General features: G+C 41.8%; 1 non-coding gene across 1 annotated transcript; it reads right to left on the bottom strand.

Annotated features, from left to right (window-relative positions):
• Nucleotides 1-21,742: 21,742 nt before the first annotated feature.
• On the bottom strand, nucleotides 21,743-21,813 carry LOC131763101 (small nucleolar RNA SNORD93). The gene has a single exon (XR_009337502.1). It is a non-coding gene; the product is annotated as a small nucleolar RNA SNORD93 (small nucleolar RNA).
• Between the last annotated feature and the right edge of the window lie 515 nt (nucleotides 21,814-22,328).

Genomic DNA, 22,328 nt, shown 5'->3' with positions numbered 1-22,328 from the left:
ATACAAGAGGGCTGGCAGGAAGGAGGGGAGGAACGGAGGAGGGAGGAGGGGAGGAAGGAAGGAAGGACAGAAGGAAGGAAGGAATTCTTGTTACTATTTCAGGGCTGTTCTGGAGGAGGGTTGTTTAAATTGGTGGTAGCCTGTATAGAAGATATAGCAATGCAGGTAGGTGGAGGGAGGTGAGGGCTGATGAAAAGGGCTTTAGCAGGGCTCTCTAAAATGAGGAAGACACACTGGAGGTTGCAGTGAGAGACCAGGAAGACTGGGACGTCAGTGGCTGGCACAGATGGGGATCAGGTGCTCTTTTGGTGAGGGTGTCAGAAAGGTGAGAATAAAGAATGATGGTCAAGATGGGCAGGAGAGAAGCAGGAGAGGGTTCCTGGGTGAAGAGCTGAGACAGACCCACAGCTCAGCAGGTGTAGTGGGTGTGTTTGAAAGGCCCCTGCAGAGATGAGGCCCCTGCAACTGGGCATCCACAGAGGAGCCCAGTGGCTTTAACGATCCGTCTGTCTTTCCTATTCTTTCTGGAAAGAAGGGGTCTCTCCTGGACTTGCTTCATCCTCCCCACTTCCTACTCTCTCTGACTTGGTACTTTACACCCCAGCCTCTGGATTTTCTTGTTTGCAGTTTGCTTTCTCTTTTCTCCAGACCTTCGAACCCATGGTTCTCCTGACCTAGAAAGCTAGCTCCACCCTCAAACCTCCTTCCTAGTGACTCCCTCTTGGCCCTCAGATTTTGCTGAGGGGTAACGTCCCCTTGAAGTCCCTGTTCTGCCTTCCCAGGTTGAGTGGCTGCCATTTCTATGTTCTTCATCATACTCTGGGCTACTTCCTTTAAAGCACATATCTCAGTGCAACGGCTTGCTTACTTCTCTGACTCCATCTCTAGACGCGAGAAAAGGGATATGGTTAAATATTTCCCTAGTGGTCACTCAGTGGCAAATAAATCAAAGGAAAACAAAGCAGAAGCCCTGAGAAACCTCTCACTTGTTGAACAAAACCATGTGCTTTTCTGTTGCCTGTGTTTTTATTTCGCACCAGGCTAGTGTCTGAAAGCAAACTCATGCCAAACAGGATTTCACTTTCTCTGAGTTAATGGGCAAAATTTGCTTTAAAGAAATATATATATAATTTTTTTTTTTTACTATTTCATAATGTTTATCATTTGGAAATATGTGTTTTAGGAGCAAGTTTGACCTACCTCGTCAGTCCAAGATTTTTGATTTATGTAAGCTGTGCCTTATCTATATGGGTAAGATGAATCAAAATGAAATTAACATGTTTTGAATGGTTAAGAGAGCTGTAATAGACAATTAGAATGTCTCGAAATAACTGATGCAAAATGTGTGTATATTTTTGTTAAAAAATGTTTTGAATTACAAACTCTAGAACAAATAGAGGAAAGTGCATCATGTATATATATCCATATATATGGAACAATTATAACAAATACTTATAAAGTGAATACATGAAACCACCACTCAAGTCAAAAGCTGGGATGTAGCCAGCATCCAAGAAGTCCCTCCTAGGGTCCTTCTCAATTATACCCCTTCCTCACAAGTGGAAGTAGCCAGGAGCCCCAGTTTTCTGGCATTCACTTCCTTGCTTTTCTTTATAGTTTCACCACTGGTGTAGGCATCCCTAAATGATATAGTTGGGTTGATTTCAAGTTTAGTTTGAACTTTCCATAAATGAAGTTCTACCATATATATTCTATTTTATCTTGCTTCTTTTGCTCAACATTATGTATGTAATCCCATGTTTTTGCAAATAGTCCTGGGTTGCTACGTTTTATTGCTGTGTAGTATTTCATGGCGTAATAAACCACAGTTTATTAGTTTTTCCAAAGAGCCAGATTTTGGCTTTATTAAGCTTTTCTATTGTATGTTTATTTTCCTAGTTCATTGATTTCTTCTCTTACCTTTATTATTGCTTTTCTTCTATTTTCTTCGGGGTTTAATTTGCTGTTCTTTTTCTAACTTTTTAATATAGATACTTAGCTCATTAAACTCAGCCTTTCTTTTCTAATATATGCATTTCAAACTATACACTTCTCTTTAAACAGTATACCAATAGCATCTGACAAGTTGATATACTCTGTTTGAAACCTTTTATAATGTCCTTTCTGATTGCCAGCTTGACCTATGGATTATTTAGAAATGAATTCCTTAATTTACAAACATATGAGGAATTTCTGATTTTCTTTCTTATTGATTTTAGCTTAATTGCCTTGAGGTCAGAGAACATTCTCTGTATGGTTCAGTATTTTGAAAATAAGATTTGCTCTAAGATCCATTATCTGGTTATTTTGTTGATTTGTACAAATGTTTCACGTGCTTAAAAAGCATGCGTATTCTGAAGTTGTCAAGTACACTGTTTTTTATGTAACCTTTACGTAGAACACACACATATATAATATATAAGATATATATAAGTGTATATTCTTACTATATATTTATATTTTTTGTTTATTCTATCAATTACCAAGAGGGAGATGGTGAGTTAAAATCTCCCACAATGATTGTCTATTTCTTCTTTTAACTCTACAGATTTTTGAGTCATATATTTTGAGCCCTTGTTATTAGGTACATACAAAATTGGAATTTTTACATCTTCCTGATTAATTAAGCCTTTATCATTATGAAATGATTCTCTTTATTTCCAGTAATCTTTTTTGCCTTAAAGCCTACTTTTGTATCAGTTCAGTGACATGGATTCTTTTTGGTTAGTGCTTGCATAGTATATATCATTATCTGTCCCTTTCTTCAATCTTTCTTATTCTTTTGTTTTAATGTGTCTCTTGTAAATAGCATCTAGCTGTATTTTTGAATCCAATTTGTCACTCTTTATCCTCTGATTTGAACATTTAGTTTATTTATACTTATTGGTAGCTTATGATATATTTACACTAAATCTACCATGTTATTTTGTGTTTTCTATTTGTCTGGCCTGTTATATGTTTCTTTTTCTCCTTTTTCATTTTTGTACCTACCATGTTTCCCTCAGTTTGTCTTTCTGTGTTTTATTGTGGGTTTTTCTTCATACATATCTACAGTTAACTAATTTTTCTTTAATTATAACCTCATATTGAACCTATCAATTGAATTTTTTTTTTTTTTTTTTGCGGTACGCGGGCCTCTCACCATTGTGGCCTCTCCCGCTGCAGAGCACAGGCTCTGGATGCGCAGGCTCAGCGGCCACGGCTCACGGGCCCATCACACTCTGGGCTACTTCCTTTAAATCACGGGCCCACCCACTCCGCGGCACGTGGGATCTTCCCAGACCGGGGCACGAACCCGTGTTCCATGCATCGGCAGGCGGACTCTCAACCACTGCGCCACCAGAGAAGCCCCTATCAATTGAATTGTAAATTTTAATTTCTATTGCTATATTTTTCAGTCCTAGAATTTCTCTTTAGTTCTTTTTCAAACTGACTACATCATTTTTACAGTTTCCAATTCCCTGCTCAGATTGTCAGAATTGGCATTTATTTCTTTAAATAGAGTAAGCATTATTATTTTACAGCCTGTGTCTGGTAATTTAAGTATCTGAAGTCTCAGTAGGTCTGTTTCTATTGTATGTTATTTATTGTAGATTCTGCTCACAGTGTTTCATTTCCTTATATGACTGGTTATCTTTGTGTGCTGGGCATTGTGTTTTAAAATTATTATAATATTAAACATACCAAAAAATAAATAAATAAAAATAAAATTATTGTAGAAGTATTTTGAAGCCTAAGATGATAGTATTTTCTTTTAGAGTGGATTTTGATGGTTCTCCCAGATGCATAGTGAGCACTAGCCATTTGGAACCAGTTTAATCTAAGCTCAAGGCTTGAGGTTTTCTGGGTCATCAGATGAGGTAAAGCTGGATTACAAGTCCAGGCAATGGTTAGTTTACTTGTAGTTTACTCTGACTTACCCTAAGAGTGGAGTTATAGCTCAGCTTAAAGTAAGAACTATTTTAATCTTTGTCTCTGGTGAGCATAGACTTCCATCTTCTGACTTTCTGAGGCTGCTAAAACTGCAGTTCTGTTTCACAGTTGTTTCTTCTGAATCAGCAGATACCTCAGGGTAACCTAGGCTTAATTCTTGGGCTTCTCATGTTCTCCAAGTGTTCATCTGACATTCTCTCCTGGGCTTCTTGACTTTTTGGTATTTTAAGATTTTAAAATAATATTCTGTTCAGTTTTTTAAAGTATAATTGTATTGCGTTAAAAATGTTATACTTGTACTACATAAAAGTGTAACTTTGGACATTCTGGTTTTAAATCCTACATATTACATGTCATTTGAGAGAAATGCATATTTCTGGATTTTAACTTTGTTCCATCTTTTAGGTCAATGATTAAAACATGCTTTGCTTCTACTGCCTTGCAGGGAGACTGAATGTGGCACTTTGCCATATCTGTGGTCCTGATAAAATTATATGGATACAGTCTTCTACTAACAGCAGTGTTTGGCTTAGTGGTAGCTGGATCTGTATTAATATTCAGGGTATTAATTGATGATTGGAAAAACAGGAAACCAAGAAAAAAAGGTAATGCATATATAATGATATGGTAAATTATGACCTCACTAGCTTTTTTGGTTTACTTAGTGAAATAAAATACAGATATGAACTTAATAATGACAGGGCATAAGTTTTAAAAACTAGAAAAAGCGGTATCCAGCTTTCTGTCATTCTCTGGTACTATATTTAAAATTTTTTATTGTAGTTTTTAGGTATTTATCCATCACAGATTTTTAACATTAAATTCCTAAAGACATGTTTCATTTTAATACTCTGGTATTACCTATGTATAATATACTCATGTAATTTCTATTAAAGACAATTTCTATGTGTAAAAGATAACTTTTATACCAAGTAAGCTGTCTAACCTGGGAATTACTATCTGGAGACTTATTTGTTCAAATGTCAATCTATTTTTAGCTTTTTCCTCTAATATCTCTTTAGCCTTCCTTTACCCAAGAAAAATATAGGATTTCCTAAGTTTTTCCAAGTCTTTTGATTACCTGTCAGCCTGATTGTTTTCATTTCACCTAGGAGGTTTGGCAAGGCATTCTCTGAAAGCACAGCACTGAAAAGGCTAACTTATTTAAAATCTGGACTGTTGGTCCTTAGGCCATATTGATAACTTCAGTCACAAATTAAAGAAGAGTGTGATATATCAGTAGAAAAATGTAAGTGCTTTGATTTATCTAATATCCTGCTTTTCATATCGTCTTACTCTCAAAGCATGTTTTCGTTTGCTTGCAAAGCCCAGCTTTTTTTTTTCTTCTTCTGGTTGTAAAGGCTTTGCCTTTAGTGAGCACACAAGCTTGCTCTTTGCTTCCTACTCAGCCTGTGATTGCTGATGGGAATGTTAACCCTGGTTGGTACAGGGGTTTGGTCAACTGCAGTTACTCTGCATTAAATGATGATGTAATTGTAACCTGTCTTTTAAAACCAAGAGTAAATATTGTTTCCCTTTGCAGTTGGTCATGTCTTGCTCTTCATTCAGAATGCCTCTATCACCATCTGCTGTGCAGTCCTGATGCTCGTGTTCTCATACAGAAAGGAGCTGGAGCAAGTACGGCAAGGCTGGTTCACTATGAGTGAGTGTCTGCCATCTCCCCCCTGTGCTGTGAGAGTGAATGTCACAGGCAAGACCAGAAGGCCCTTCAGTGAGTCATCTCTGGATGGCCCTGCTCACTGATTTGGGATCTGGCTAATCTTTAACCAGTGTTCTCCTCACCCCTAATTTGTTAATCAGAGTCTACATCTCACAGTTGTGAAGGCAATAGAACAGCAGAGTCTCTGTCTGCAAGGTACAAATTAGGACCGGGTCTGGTGCTGCTGGGGTGGGAAGAAGAAAACGCTGAGAACAAATACAGCAACATCTGGCTTCAAACCTGCATTGAACCTCTTTCTCTCAAAAGTCTTTGGGTTCATTTAGATGTTCTTCAAACTGTCAGATAAGTAAAATGGGCTGAGAAAGTCTATCCCTGGGTTCCAAACTCCATTTACCCTCCTTCCTTCGGTGGTCTGCTTCACAGCTGTGATCACCCTGGCAGCCTTGGCAAACCGGGCCAGCACAGCACTGACCGACACCATTCAGAAGGACTGGATTGTAAGCCTCCCAGATGACAACAGAGGCCAGCTGGCTGGTGAGGTGTGGATATAACAGGGCATCACAGGTCCTCTAATCTGATGAGAAGCAGGCCTGGTTTAGTGAACAAAGTTGATGAGACAATCGGTGCTCCGAGAAAGGCAAGAAAGTAGCCTTTAATAGAAGGTATTTGGAGTCAAAGAGACCTGCATTTGGGCTTCCCTGGTGGCGCAGTGGTTGAGAGGCCGCCTGCCGATGCAGGGGACACGGGTTCGTGCCCGGGTCTGGGAAGATCCCACATGCCGCGGAGTGGCTGGGCCCGTGAGCCATGGCCGCTGAGCCTACGCGTCCGTCCGGAGCCTGTGCTCCGCAACGCGAGATGCCGAGGCCGCGGAAGAGACCTGATGCAGCTAAAACCAGCTATGGCTCTTACCAGCTGCAAGTTACGTAACTTCTCTAGACTTTACTTTCCTCATCTGTAGAATGAGAGAAATTATGACAACCCCCCACCTTGCCGCCAGCTCACTTTTGGGAAGGATTCTGTGAGATAGAGGATTTGTAAAGCACTTAGCACTATATCTGCACATGGGAAGCATGTAAGAAATGGATGAGACCGTTATTATCAAAAGGATATATAGACCATACTTTTGGGAGAGAAATCCCTCTGAATATATTACAGAGGTTCTTTGGTCATTTTAGATTTGAAAAATAAGTGAATTAAAAGATTTCTTAATTTTTGTCTGTGATAAACTTCTACTTTCCCCAGAAAATTCATCCCCAAGTGTGACTTGATTATCACCTAATCACTAGTAGTGAGAGGTAGAATCTTTTTTTTCAATAATGGAGCTAAATGGAAGAATCTGGCATCTTTTAATTTTTTCTTCCATTTATAAAACTTGGATCATTTTCATTGTGAGATATTCAAATTGCCAACCTAAAGCAAGAGATCTTGTCTTACCCTATATTTGTGTAGTTGGTACTCTTGGCTAGAAAATGTTCATGAGAGTTGATAGCCAACATAAAGGAAGCTATTACAGAGGAGTCTATTAAAATATACTCCTTACAAAGTGTAGAAGCCCCTTTAAATCATGTTTTCTTCTAAACTACACTTATTTGGATGTACTGTGGCTTAAATAACAGCACCCAAACTAAAACAGCTATGTGGGTACAAGCCGGGTGACATGGTGTTGAAAGTGTCCTGTCTCTGGGTAAAAGAAATTCTTCCTGCTTGCTGTTAATTAATTTTAAAGAAATCTAAAATAAAGCACAGATTCAGATTTGAGATTTATTCTAATTTTAAAAATCATCTTGTAAATATGTTCTTTAATGATGGTGGAATAGTTAAGAGAATAAGCTTTAGGGTCAGACTGCCTAGGTTTGCATCTCAGCTCCACCATTTACCTTCCCTGTGACCTTAATTAATTTCACTTCTTTATGTCTCAGTTTCTTAATTTGTAAAAGGGAGATACTACAGGACCCCTTAGAGTTGTTGCGAGGATTGAGTGAGATGAATTTGTGTAGAAGGCTTAGAACTATGCATGTGGCAAAGAGTATTCAACTATTTCTATCCTTCATCCTCTGTTTTTTCCCTCTCTTCCCTGTCAACGTGTTAGCCATAATAATGGCTATTAATACTGTTGTTGTTCTGACAGTGGGATGTGATAGGAAGAGTGCTGAGACAGGAGTTGGAATAACTCCAAGTTACCTAATCTCTCTAGCCCTCAGTTTACTCATTGGTTAATTGTTCAAGTTCCAACAGAGCTGATCTCAGAGGTCTTTTCCAGGTTGAAAATCCTATGATTAATCTATAGTCAGACTAAAAGGGATCTTTCCTGTTTTCACTGCCATTCACCCAGGGCGGGCTCGCAAATCTAGCAAATACACGACATTAAATTCCACAGGAGGAGAGACTCATGCACTGAGTTGCAGTGTTTCCGTCCTCTCACTTACAGGGATGAATGCAGCTGTCTGGTGGCTGGACCAGATCATCAATATATCTGCTCCCCTGTTCATGGGCCAGGTGATGACATGGGCATCTCATGTGATCCGTTGTGGTTTCATTCTTGGATGGAGCTTGGTTTCACTTCTTGTTGAGTTTCTATTTCTATCCAGGGTTTTTCAACTAGTTCCCCAATTGGCGACAAATGGAGGCACTTCCTAGAAAGGCGACAGGAGGCTGTGAACATTCAAGGCAATGCAAACTCAGAGACAGCTCTTGCTTTTTTTCCCCCCTCCTTTATGTCAATGCTTCATTTCTTCTTTTCAGAGCTTATGTCTAACTATAATCTTAATATTTTGTCTGCAAATGTGCCTCAAACAGTGAGAAGTGAGAAGGCTCCAATAGTGCCATTTGTTATTCAGTTCATATGGTTGCTGTCATTGGTGGAAGCAGGGGGGTCTGCCATGTACAGTTACACAGGTTGTACACTACACAACTCCAGGGGCTCCATTAAGAGAGTTTCCACTGTGAGTAGCACTCCCTGGGGACCCTGCAGTTTACAGCCTGCAAAACCTATTCCATGGTCCTTAGGGCAAACTCCTTCCTATTTTATCATAAGCCTCTTTCCTAAAGATACTAAGCTAGAGGGACAACTATGTCAGGGAATATGGGCTGTTTTTTCGTCAAGACAATAGATAAATTGGCCATCACTGCTATCAGCAGTGTTTTTTAAATCAGAAATTGCTTATCATCAGGATGAGGATGACAGGAAAGTAAAACTGCCAATAAATATGACCCCGTTCTCTTAAGATAAGAGCTATACCTGCCTATTGACAATGTTCCCCGTCTGCCTGGGCAACACAGCCCAGGCATTGCTTCTGACCTCAGTTTCTCTTTCTGGAGTTTTTTTTTTTTTTTGGATTGGTCTATCTCTGAAGATGGATGATCACTTTATTTATGGTTATTTTTACCTATTACTTTATTTAATTAATTAATTTATTTATTTTGTGGTACACGGGCCTCTCACTGTTGTGGCCTCTCCCATTGCAGAGCACAGGCTCCGGACGCGCAGGCTCAGCGGCCATGGCTCACGGGCCCAGCCGCTCCGTGGCATGTGGGACCTTCCCAGACCGGGGCACGAACCCGTGTCCCCTGAATCGGCAGGTGGACTCACAACCACTACGCCACCAGGGTAGCCCCTCAAAAATTGTATCTTAATCTAAGCAATTTTGCTTTATTGTTGATTATGTGAAACTAAGTTGCAAATCACAGACATTTCAGGTAAGCACAGAAGTTGAGTTGGTAAAGCCAATTTCAAACAAAAGCTAAGTTTAAGACAAATGAAAATGAAATCATATTTTTATCTCAATCAATAAACTCAAGGATCTTAAAAACAGATAGAGATGAGGGTCTTGCAGTTGTGATGTCTAATACTGAACTGAAAGCCAGGGTTGATTTTCCCAATTTGGCCAGTTTAGATAGCTTCCCATTATTCCCACATTCTTGATCCATGGTCCTCAAATTGTGCTCTTAAGTGACAAGAAAAATCCTCCTTCTTGATGGTCTCCTGTCAGGCGAGATTGAGTAATCCTGGTTTTGACACCTGACTTAAACTGGACAAGTGAGATTATCACTTTGGATAGTTGGAATTAAGATGAGGAAATTCTAATTCAGTTTGGTATAGTTTCTTGAGGAAAGATGGGTATGCTTCTTTTACTGAGTGTCCAGACTCCGGAACTCCACACTCCGAGGCCCCCCTCAGGCTGTGCTGCCTTTCCCCCTGCTGTGCAGGTCCTGGACTTCTTATAATTATATTTTCTATCAAGTTGTTTTGCAATTAAATCTCACGAGATCTCATTGTTTGGATAAAATATAAGTACTTAAAGAGATAGGTAAATAGATAGATACATATTTAAATGATGGATGGATGGATAGATATGTAAATAGATAGATAGATAGATAGATAGGGCGAGCTATATCTTCCCGTCTATCACTTTTAGTTGTGTGACCATGTGTGGCTAATTTATTCAAACTCAATGTGTCTCACTATCTGTAAAGTAAGGATAAAAATAACAGAACTGATGGCAGGGAAGCGATTAGATAAGATAGTCTACATAAAGCCCTTTTTCTTTCTGCATAGAGTAGAACTTAAGTCAGTGTTGGCTGTTTTTTTCATTGTTATTGTTATCTTCACAAAAAACCCCTGCTATGGCAATAAATTCTTTTCTATAACCAAATTCACCCTTCCCACAGTTCTTGGGCTTGAGTGGATTTAGCCTACCTGACCCTCTCTCCTTCCTTCATAACCTTATTTGGCTCTTCTAGTCCTTTTTGGAGTTTGTCTTAATTTGTGCTAAATACTTCTTACAAATTGTTATGTACTTAAAAAGTCTGTTTGCAATCATTGCCTATTCTGTCCTGGAAGATGGAAAGGTATTTGTCATTTCCTTTTCGTGAATATCTGCTTCTTCAGAAAAATAACCAGAGGAAATATCCACCACTCTTTCCAAGAGTTCATTACTACATCTCAAGCATGTGCAGTTTTGTCTTTTACTCTCTCCCGTGTCTTCCCTCTCCTGTCAACGTCCACCTTCCTGAATTTACTGTTTGTCTTAGTCTGGGTTCTTTCAAGAGCAATTCTGGGACTTCCCTTACATCTCCATCATCTTACGCTTCTTGGGTGTGATCCTGGAAGGAATTGTGAGCAGTGGGTCATGAGTGGCATAGGATTCTCCAGCCTGTGAGAGCTTAGCCTGTTGCTAAGTAATCGTAGAAGCATTTCACGGTTTCATTGTGTGAAATGTGTCATTGTCAGTCTTCATCATTCATTCACTAAGAACCCATTATGTGACAAGAACTGTCCTAGACACTGGGGATACGTGAGTGGTTTAATCAGACAAGGTCTTAGCCCCACTGAGTGTACAGTTTGGATGGGAGACCAAAGAGTGAGTAAATAGCAATGGCCAACAACACAAAGTGACAGGAGCTATGTTAGAGAAGGACAGAGGATTGGAGACACATAGGAGGGACACCAAATCTGGTCTTGGGAGCTGGGGAAGCCTTTCCAGTGGGAGGCACACTTAAGAGGTCCCTGAAGGGCAAGCTCAGCAGGTGACATGAAGAGGGAAGAGTGCTCTAGGCGGGGTGGGAAGTTGTGCAAAAACCAAAATGTGGAGATGTGGAGATTTGGGGAAGTGAAAATAGTTATTTCCAAGAGTCAAGCATGTAAATGCTACAAATGGCATCCACATTGAAGGAATATTTTGACCTGGGTCCTTTCCCTGTGGAAGTGGGATGGGGAGATGGGAAAGAAGACAGCTTGGTGGAGCCAGAGCTTTCCTTAGCTGCTTGGGGAAGGGGAGGGAAATCCTTTCCCAGAGACAGGGTGCCTGACTCTGAACATCTGCAAGCTTGTCTCCCCTGAGAACTTGGTCTTGGAACTCTGCCACCAACCAAATGTCATTCATACCTGGCAGTGAGGACATACATTATTTGGTTAGGGTGTTTAAAAAATTGTTTTGGGGGCTTCCCTGGTGGCGCAGTGGTTGAGAGTCCGCCTGCCAATGCAGGGGACACGGGTTCGTGCCCCGGTCCGGGAAGATCCCACATGCCGCGGAGGGAGCGGCTGGGCCTGTGAGCCATGGCCTCTGAGCCTGTGCTCCGCAACGGGAGAGGCCACAACAGTGAGAGGCCTGCCTAGCACAAAAAAAAAAAAAAAAAAAATTGTTTTGGTCATTTTATGCCTGATGAATTCAGCAGTGACATATTGGGTATCAACACTGATGGGGATTAACAGCATATTGGCCCCGAGTGATTCGACCTGCAGATGCCCAGTCTGGGAAGAATCTGGACCTTGCTCTTAGACATGGACTCCTTGTGATCCGGTTTCCACCCAGCAGCATCATTTCTTTGCCCAAGCCCTGCTCCCTCCCCTCAGTCCAACCTCGAGGCCACAGCTCAGACCCAGGGGATCCCCCATCCTCAGAGCAAAAATGAGGGAGCGGAGAGTGTCGTGGTGGGTGGTGGAAGGAGAGTATCAAAGGCTGAACCGACTGTGTCTTCCCCCTTCATTCAGCATCTCCCTGCCTGCCTCTGCTGTGAACCTCAGCCCCGACTCCAGGTGCTGGGCTCCTGCAAGGTCCCTGCCCTCCTGGGGCTCAGAGCTTCCCCTTCTCACCCTTGGGCCCACAGCAGGTTGGGGACATGGGGTTTGGGGATACCTTTCTGCTTTCTATCAAGGAGACCCAGAACCCCTTGGTCCACAGAATCTTGGGAATATTGGGAGAGGGGAAATGAGAGTTTTGTCGGTCCAATTCCAGAGGTTATAAAACCACGGGGTAGCTTGGGAACCTCTTTCCTCTGATGTAATGTGCATGTGTGAGAAAGGAACTGTTCCTAATTCCAAATAGCTGATTTAGAAACCTGTTCTTTCATCTGGAGATGACCCAACCTCTAAAATATTTTAAGTGAAGGACCTGACAGGTGAATTATCTTTTATTAGGCTATTTGGCTTGTACATTTAAGATTTACACAATTCACATAGTATTATGATAATAAACTAGTTCTAAAGGAAAAAAAAAAAAAAAGAAGTCCAACTGGCCCTTCCTGACACAAAGGAAACATCACATTTAGAGAACGTGAAATCTCATTGGCAATGCCTACAGTCTGGAGAAGCATTCAGTACGAGAGAAACTTCGGGCTTTTCTCTATGGCAATAGCAGTTCTTTTTACTGACCCTTGATAAGGATACCAGACACACCACAACACCTTTGACACTCACAAGGGAGACAGCTCAGGATGTGGAGCCAGGCTGCCGATGATGTTCGCACGTTACCTAAGCTCCCTGTGTCCCTGTTTCCTTGTCTGTAAGATGGGATAGTAATGATAGTACCTACCCATCAGGGAGAGTGTCGTGGCGGGTGGTGGAAGGAGAGGATCAAAGGCACCGGTATTGGAGCTATTTGTTAAAAATGAATATTAATTCTCATCTTCAGTCGTCATCATCATTTTTATATTTTGGCTGTGATTGTGGTGCTTTCACGAGCGTTGTTGTGTGAGCGTGGAGTGCGGTGTGGACAGTGAGATGGAGAACCACGATGCTGAGTGACACGAATGCTGAGTGAATCCCGCACACCCACTGCCAGCAAATGCCATTCACATTTATTCCCAGCAGAATTACAAATCACTCCAGGGTTGGTGGTGTGGTCAAAACTGCGCCCGTTAAAAGCACCAGCGCCCCCAAAGGATATAGTATTGTCCCTGTGTTAGCACTGCTAGCATGGTCAGGCCTGGTGGCCCTGATGACGTGTGTCTCACCAGGACCAGTGGCCTGTGGCAGCCTTGCTGTCTACCACGGATCCCCAGGCACAGAGCTCACCCGAGACATTGGCTCTGTATATACTTGTTTCCGTTCTTAGTGGAAAGGAAGTTACAGAACTCTGGCTACAGCAGGATTTGACATATTACCCCAAAGTCACTTTGCTTTTTAAAATCTAAGAACTGTGACTCTGTATGCCCTCAATTTATAAATAATTCTGTCAGTGCAGAATCAGCCCTCACTTTCAGAGCTTCACATTGTGCAGCTGCAGCGTTTTATAAATACCTCTGACCTGTCCGCACTGCTTGTTAGGGGCCAGGTGTGTGGGTTTTATAGGTGAGCTCCAGGTCAGAGTCCTTTGGCAGACCAAACCCTGAGGCTTCGAGGCCATGCCGCATAGTTGGGACGGCCCAGAAGGGTGGGGAGCCTGGGCCAGGGTCCCAGGTGTGGGCTGCCACAGGGTGACAAGGGCAGCCTAGGAGGACAGAAGGCCTGGCCAATGCTCTGCAAAGGCAGACACTGGAGGACACGGCATATTCAACCCAAATAATTCTTGAGTTCAGAGCTCAGTCCAGAGATCAGGACAGGGGCAAACAAGAGGCCTCTGCAGGGCCAGCGCTGGATCTCAGGGAGAATCCAGAAGGAAACCAACTATAGGCAGAAGCTGGGAGCAGGCACAAGAGCCCCCAGGACTGGCACTCAAGGACAGCATTGCCACCTCATTTCTGACTTATGTGGTGCCTGTATGGCAGGTCCTGAGGCTGCTTCGGAAGTGTAATCAAATGTAGCCTCTTAACGTGGTTAAAGGTGGGGAGGGGAGAGGAAGCACATTCCTTCTCTGCCAGATCAGGAGGGAAGAGGAAACACGCGGAACTGGAGCTGGATGTGAAGCTCAAGGCTTTGTTCTCCGTCCGAACCATTTTTGGAGTGGAATGGAGACATAAATAGATAGATCTAAAATGAAGTTATATCGCTACCTAGTGATAATGGTGGCGATGGTGATTCAGAAATACAATTTATCCTACCACAAATTATTGACTGTAACTACCATGTCAGGCACGATGCTGCCCACTTCACAGTACCGTCTCACGTAATCCTCCAGCGAGATGGGATCTAAAGATGCCCATTTCACAGCTGAGAAACTGAGTCACCGAAAGCTTCATTTACCCAGTGTGACCGTGCCAGTCAGTGCCAGAGCTAGAATTCTCACCGAGGTCTCTGACATCTCTTTCCATTTCTTCTCCCCCCACACTGCTGCCCTGTAGGTCTTTGGTCCTTTGACCTCACTGTGACCCAGCTTCTTCAAGAGAACATTCTGGAACAGAGCGAGGGGCTGTGAACGGTGTGCAGTGTTCCCTGAACTACCTCATGGACCTCATCCACTTCGTCCTGGTCGTGCTGGCCCTGCAGCGTGTTCGGCATGCTGGTCTTCACCTCCATCCTGTTTGTAACCACGGACCAAGTGCTGTATCTTTTTAATTCAGGGAAGTGTAAGATTACAAATGCACATGCTCAGAAGACAGCGTAGAAGAGCACGTCAACCTGAGAGGTAGGCAGCACCTCTGACCACTCAGAGCCCTACTAACACTGGCCCCATCTCACTGTTTTCGGTGATTTCCCCGAGTTGCTACTGGGTGCTTACCTTGTTCCACTGCTACATTTGAGAGCAATTATGTCACCATCACCTTTGGCAATAGCATCAACTGCTTTAAATGCATCTTTGGGGCGATGGCTACTAGCCAGAGTTTGAAAGGGGTCTGACTCGTGGCATGCCCATTAACAACTCAGATTCCACTCCAGACAACTTGAAGGGGCTTGTTTTAATTTTGCCAACACAATTCAACGTTTTCAGGTTTTTATTGTTCTTTGGGTTCTCAAATTAGGCAGGATCTTCTGGTCAGTATTAAAATTAGAGTTAGATCATGGTCAGTGATGTTTGGTTTCAGTTCCTTGGGTTTTTGTTCTACAGCTGGTTTGTGAATGTCCTTTTGATGGGCTATGTGACCCTCACAAGGACTGAAGCTATCTGTTGAATTCGATCATGGTAACAACCTTTGGGTGGTTTCTGGGGTCTAGGGTCAGGCCAGGGATCTGAGGATCCCTCAGCTGACTTGGGCAAGCTTCGTCTCAGCAATCAAGCTAAGACATACAGTTTGACCATCTCTGATTAAGAAAACCACTAGTTTGTGATGAGCAAAATTTGAGTTTCTGGCTGCTTAGAAGCAATCAATCAACACTAAAACTATCTTCTGGGGATCCTAGAAGAAAACCCGTATAGCTCTTTGCTTTTTTTTTTTTTTTTTTTTTTTGCGGTACGCGGGCCTCTCACTGTTGTGGCCTCTCCCGTTGCGGAGCACAGGCTCCGGACGCGCAGGGTCAGCAGCCATGGCTCACGGGCCCAGCCGCTCCATGGCATGTGGAATCTTCCCAGATCGGGGCACGAACCCGTGTCCCCTGCATCGGCAGGGGGACTCCCAACCACTGCGCCAACAGGGAAGCCCTAGCTCTTTGCTTTAAATAATGAATTGCTTCTTTGTAAATGCTGTGGAATACAAATTCACTTAGCAGTGAGAACAATGAGGCTAGCAATGAAGGCTTCTCAGGCCTCAAAGTACAGAGAACCTTTCTGGGGGTCGGGGGCAAGTCACATTTGGGGAATAGCCTGTAGCACACTCAAGTACCACCTTAGCAGGTTGGTGCTGTTGGGAATGACATTTTCTAAGACAGGGTTTCTCAACCTCCGCACTGTTGACATTTTGGATCAGATACTCCTTTGGTGTGGAGGCGGTCCTGTGCATTGTAGGACACTCTGCAGCATCTCTGGTCTCTACCCACTAGATGGAGGGAGCAGCCCCCAACCACACACTTGTGAGAATCAAAGGTGTCTTCAGACGTTACTCAATGTCCCCAGGGAGGGTAAAACACTCCTCCCCCCATACCCCCTCTTAAGAACCACTGCTTGAAGGAAATGTGAAACCTAAAGGAAAAATCCACCTATTGTTAAAAGACAAAAATGACCAAAAGTCATTCATAGTAAGGAAATTACAAAAGGGAATTTTCCACAGACCTGCTTCTTAGAGCTGAGTTGAGTGAAAACAGGGGAAGGAGAGAATTTTGTGAACATTTTGCTTAACATAAGGTACTTTGAAAAAAATTGTGCTGTATCTAAGTTCTGGTACTACTTATGGTGCCACCTCCCCCAATCTTTCCTTTTCCAAGAAAAAACCTGAAAGGCTACACACACACACACAGACACCCAACTAGGTCAGGAAACCAGAACTGTTCCTCACATGGATTCTTCACTAAGGAGGCTGCATTTTTTTTTTTTTTTTTTTTTGTGGTATGCGGGCCTCTCACTGTTGTGGCCTCTCCCGTTGCGGAGCACAGGCTCCGGACGCGCAGGCTCAGCGGCCATGGCTCACGGGCCCAGCCGCTCCGCGGCATGTGGGATCTTCCCGGACCGGGGCACGAACCCGTATCCCCTGCATCGGCAGGCGGATTCTCAACCACTGCGCCACCAGGGAAGCCCGAGGAGGCTGCATTCTGAGGAGGTAGCACATCACGTCTCCTGGCCCTTGATTATCCCAATGAACACACAAGTACTTGCACAGGCGAGTCTCGGAACAAGTGTTTAATAAATCCATCCTGAAGTCTTTTATTTAAAACCTCCAGAAGTGCTAGCAGCCTGAGTGTAGAATTTATGTCAAGTCTTCTAAGTACCACTGGCTCCCTACACCTGCACCTCCTGCCCTTGAAAAATTAGCTGCTTACCTGTAAATTCTGCTTTTTAAGTGCTAATTTTACTCTTGCTTTTCCTCCAGGCCTTGTATAGTAGGACAGCAACATCTTTCTATTGGATTGTGGAACGACTATCTCCCTGTTTCCATGAATATTTCATGTTTTAGACCAGTACTGCCCAACAGAAATATAATGCAAATCACATTTATATAATTTTAATAAAATATTTCTAAGATATTATCACTTTAACTTGTAATCAATATAAAACTGAGATTTTACATTCTTTTTTATTGAAGTATAGTTGATTTATAGTATTGTGTTAGGTCCAGGTATATAGCATAGTGACTCGGTATTTTTGCAGATTTTATTCCACTGTAGGTTACTATAAGATAATGGGTATAATTTCCTGTGCTGTACAGTGTATCTTTGTTGCTTATCTGTTTTACATATAGCAACTTGTATCTGTTAATCCCATACCCCTAATTTGTCCCTTCCCACTTCCTTCTCCCCTTTGGTAACAAGTTTTGTCTTCTATATCGGTGGAATCTAAAAAATAATACAAATGATTGTAGATGCATTTTTAAAAAATATTAATTCTTCCAAAGCTGATGTTTCTTAACCTCAGCATGTCAATTTGCACTAGACACATTTCAAGCGCTCAATAGCCACATGTGGCTAGTGGCTACTGTACTGGAGTACAGTTTGGACTCTGTGATGATTCCCAAAGTTCCACATATTTCTCCACTGTAGAAAGCCTATAGATGATACAATGGGCTCTATTCTGCCAGGTAGTGGGGGTAACATGCCAGAGCATTTGTCCAACTGGAAAATCATTCCATCAACTACAACATTCTGATCTGTTTTCCAGAAACAAATCATGGTGACATACATCAACCTGAACTGACTGGATTTTGTCTGTTTACCTCTGAAACAGACTGATGTGCAGCTGTTGTGGAAATGCAGATGGCAACTGGGAAGGGTACCTCAAGATAATTGGCCCTTGCTGTACAGACAAACTCAAGCAGGGGGCTTTCTAGCCGTGGTTGCATTGTCCCAGATAAGTCACAATTTTATAACAAAATATCAGAATCCGAAATCACAATTTTATAACATGAGAATCAGAACTTTTCAGTTTATGAACATAAGGTAAATTTTGGAAAGGCAATCCTTATGAGTACAAAATTAAAATAAGCCTTTCATACACATCTCTGGCTGTTTATCTGTTCTCAACATGGCTTTCCTCTTGAGGTGTTATCCCTGACCTTGGCTCACAAGGGTCACTGGTTGACTGACCTTACTACCCTGGTCAAATGCCTCAGTCTTTTCTGTCTCTAGATCCCCTTGTTTAGTTATCTGGACACCTTCTCTGTTCTACTTCTTCCTTCAAGGTACTTCAGATCATGAGGGAGAAAAAGCATCTTCTCACTTGGGTTCCAGGGACCCTAGAATGTAAATGACCCTGCCCCCTCCACCTCGTCCATTTAAAATTTATATTCAAGTGCCAAATGATGCATCTGCCAACCGGATTTCCTCTGGCTCCTAGGAAGCTCAGAGCCAAATTTGTGGGAGCCTAAAGCATGACGTCTAGTTTGGTTTTATACCCTGTTCTCTTCTTGCTGAGCTTTTATTCCCTCCTCTAATTATTGTATTGTTTGCCATTTGTTTATAAGCCACCCCAAATCATTCTGGGAATGTAGTGGGGGTATAAATAGATATAATAGTCTCTTTATAGTCTGTCCTAACAATTGAATCTTTCAGATATTGACTCAGATACTGAGTGAAGTTATTCCTTAAAAGAGAGGTTGAGGGAGGCACATTCTAACCAGCTTCATCTTACAAAGTGTCACAGATAAACCACACCGTGTAAGTTCCATAAAGGCAGGAATCATCCATCACAGCACTTAACACACAAGGGAAACACAGTAAATATTTACCAAAATTATATAAATATTTGTTTGTTGAACCTCAAAAAAAAAATACATACCTTAGCTTGGAATATTCACGTGAACTACAAAGACCTTTTTTTAAAAAAAGTATTTATTTATTTAATTGCACAGGGTCTTATTTGTGGCATGTGAACTCTTAGTTGCAGCAATGCATGTGGGATCTAATTCCCTGACCAGGGATCAAACCCGGACCCCCTGCATTGGGAGTGCAGAGTCTTATCCACTGCACCACCAGGGAAGTCCTAAGACCTGCTTGCTTTTAAGAAACAAAAACTACTTGTCTTTAAAAATGGAATATGCACATTCTTGAATCTAATTATGTGACTCAATCTACCTGAACTGACATAGTGATGGCATTACTGCCAATACCAGGCAAGTCACATCTGGGGAGGTTAGTGACTGGAGTTCTTACATAAGATTTGATATTTTCAGTGAAACCATAACCATTGAATAGAATTGTATTCCAATCACATTTTCTTTTATAGTCATAAAGATTCTCTTCATGACCATAACTCCTCCCTTGGAACTAATAAATCCTCTGAAAACATTTCATTCAGCTCCAGATTTGCTTCACTTCTCCTCACGGCACTTGAGCACAAAAGAATGGCCTGGTAATTTTAATAGTCATGCTGTCCATCTTTTCACTCTTGCTTTAGCTCTTCTCAACATGCAGGCATGTGCTATGCCAAGGAGGGCAAGTTGACTGCAGCCCTGGGACTGGCTGCAGTTCACTTTGGTGACCCTAGGCTGTACTTAATCAAGGTGCTAGATAACTGTATTGCCACGGTACAGGTAAGGGAGTTGGGGGGAGATGGAGCAGGTTATGTACCACACCTGGAAGCACAAGGAGGCATCTGCTGCTTCATCCTACAGGCAAGATGGCCCAAGGGTGGCCCATCCTTTTTTTTTTTTTTTTAAGGAAATAACATCTTATTTAAATGTTTATTGCTTGAATTTTTTTTTTTTTTGCCACACTGCGCGGTATGTGGAACTTCCCCAACCAGGGATAGAACCAGTTCCCCCTGCAGTGGAAGCTCAGAGCCTCAACCACTGGACTACCAGGGAAGTCCCCATCCCTCTTTCAAAAACCTTGAATATCCCCAGAGAAAAAGTAATCCATGTGACTTATGCATCAAGCTTTGAGATTAACTCAAACCCAATTACTCAGCACCCAGAACCTCACTTACTCCCTAATTCTCTCACTTAATTCCCTGTTTTAGCCAGTATCGGCCAAAGCCATTCCAAATTTTGTTGGGTAACAGTTTTCACCTTCATTTTCTGCTACCATGTCGCCACTAGTATACATTGTCAAGAGATGCAGAGAAAAGTGCCAGGCCGCTCACACCCTGCCAAATGGGACTGAAAATGCAGCTGTTAAGACAATGAGTATGTGCTGTTGCCTGAACCATCCACAAAGAGAACTTGTACACCCTTGATGGGTGAGGGTATACACTGATTGCTTCTTGAGTATTTATTTGTGCACATGACCCCAAGTTAATTTTGATGTTTTTGCCACTCTAATCTCAGTAAATCATTCAATTACTGACCTTAGACTGTCTTCCCACAGATTTCATTGGAAATGTCATTAAGATGCCAGAAAGGGTAAGTTTTTAAAACCATGTTTATTGAATTTGAATTTACATTCAGTAAAACTCACTCCAAAATTTGACAAAGGCAATCAGCACCATAATCAAAGTGTAGAGCAGTTCTTCAACACCCACCCCCGACCAAACCCTATGCAAAAAACTCCCTGATCCTTAGGAATCCACTGATCCGTTTTCTGTCAAAGGGGTCAAATTTAATCATCAAAATAATCTATTATAGGAAAAACTGTAAGCACAAAAAAGCAAGTTTTTAAAAGTATACTTTGAAACATACAATGTTTAGAATAGTCAAAAGTATGGGATTTAGAACTAACCTTTGTAAATTCAAGCAGCTGACAGTTTTCTTAAGATAGCTGTATTGATAGAATAGCTAGTCTAGTTACTATGTTGAGCTTCAGGCTGGGGCTGGTTGGCAGAAAAATGATTTTAAATCGTTTAAATGGAATTGAATTCTACAGAAATCCTCTATGGGGCAGATATATGTTTTTGCAGATATTTGGCACCTTTTCAAAAGTCCTCCCCTGCTAGCACCATGAAAGGGACAGTAAGCAAAAACCTCAACTCTGTATATATCAATCGTCACATGTTCAAATACACCTTATCTCCCTGAAAAGCTTTCAAGCACCAGCCCTGTAAGAGAAGTATCACAGTAGGTAATTAGAGCAGCAATTACTAAATAAGATGCTTTTAAGAAAATACAGTGTCTAGACCATGTTTACAAAAGCAGTGCAGGTAAGGAAAATGGATTCCCCAATGTACTACACATTGTCAACAAAGTCATAGTAATGTTCTGACATATAAATGAAAAAAAATTTCAACTCAAAATCATATTTTACTAATGCTAGCAATTCACCCTCAGCCTCTGGAAGATTCTAACTCAAAATGGCCACCATTGCCAAAGATAAACATCTTAAAAGATTAGATGTCAATCACTTAAAAATCCCCCCCCACGACAACCTTTTTCTATAATAAAGTATTATAATACTTTATTAATAATAAAGTATTACCTATTTACTAGAGCCCCCCCCCACCACCATTTTATTTAAAACATACTTTTTAAAGGTGGGGAGGGGTGTGATTGCACTTAATAAATTCCTACCTATCAAGTTGGCCTCAGGTAAATCCTTTAACCCATCAGAGCAGGATATCCAATCAGATTAGAGTTCTCATCCTTGGCCAAGAATTCTATTCGTATTTATTAACTTAAGCCAAATTCTTTCCGTTTGGTCCATACCTGTTTGCCAGCATCTTGAACTGGACTGAGCCTGGTAGGAAATTGAGAAAAACAATGTTAAGAATATCATATGCTAACTTTTTATGGTTTTGTGTGTGTGTATGTGTGTGTTAGGTAAAGAGTCTTTTATTGGGCTACCTACCAGCTACCTTTGATGAGTAAAAAGCTACCTTTAAGTAGAGTTCCTGTAAAACAGCTACATTCTCCAAACTTCCTGACACTGGGAATCTCCTGTAATTTCCAGCCAGGAGTAAAATAAGTAGTGAACTAAGTGCCAATACTCTGAGAATCCATTTTACAGAAAGTCAGCAGTCACCAACTTTCCAATCTCCCTGTACAGTTGCAAGGAACATTATCAATTTGGAAAATATAAACGTTACTGGCAACAGTACTTACCTAGGAAAGAGGGAAATAAACTTTAACATTTAAAAAAAACCAAAGGAAGCCTGAGACTTGTTTA

The sequence above is a fragment of the Kogia breviceps genome, chromosome 9, assembly GCF_026419965.1.
Source record: "Kogia breviceps isolate mKogBre1 chromosome 9, mKogBre1 haplotype 1, whole genome shotgun sequence".
In the NCBI taxonomy this organism is placed as follows: Eukaryota; Metazoa; Chordata; class Mammalia; order Artiodactyla; family Physeteridae; genus Kogia; species Kogia breviceps.
The sequence above is the reverse complement of the archived record's forward strand: the minus strand, read 5'-3'. Positions and strand labels throughout refer to the sequence as shown.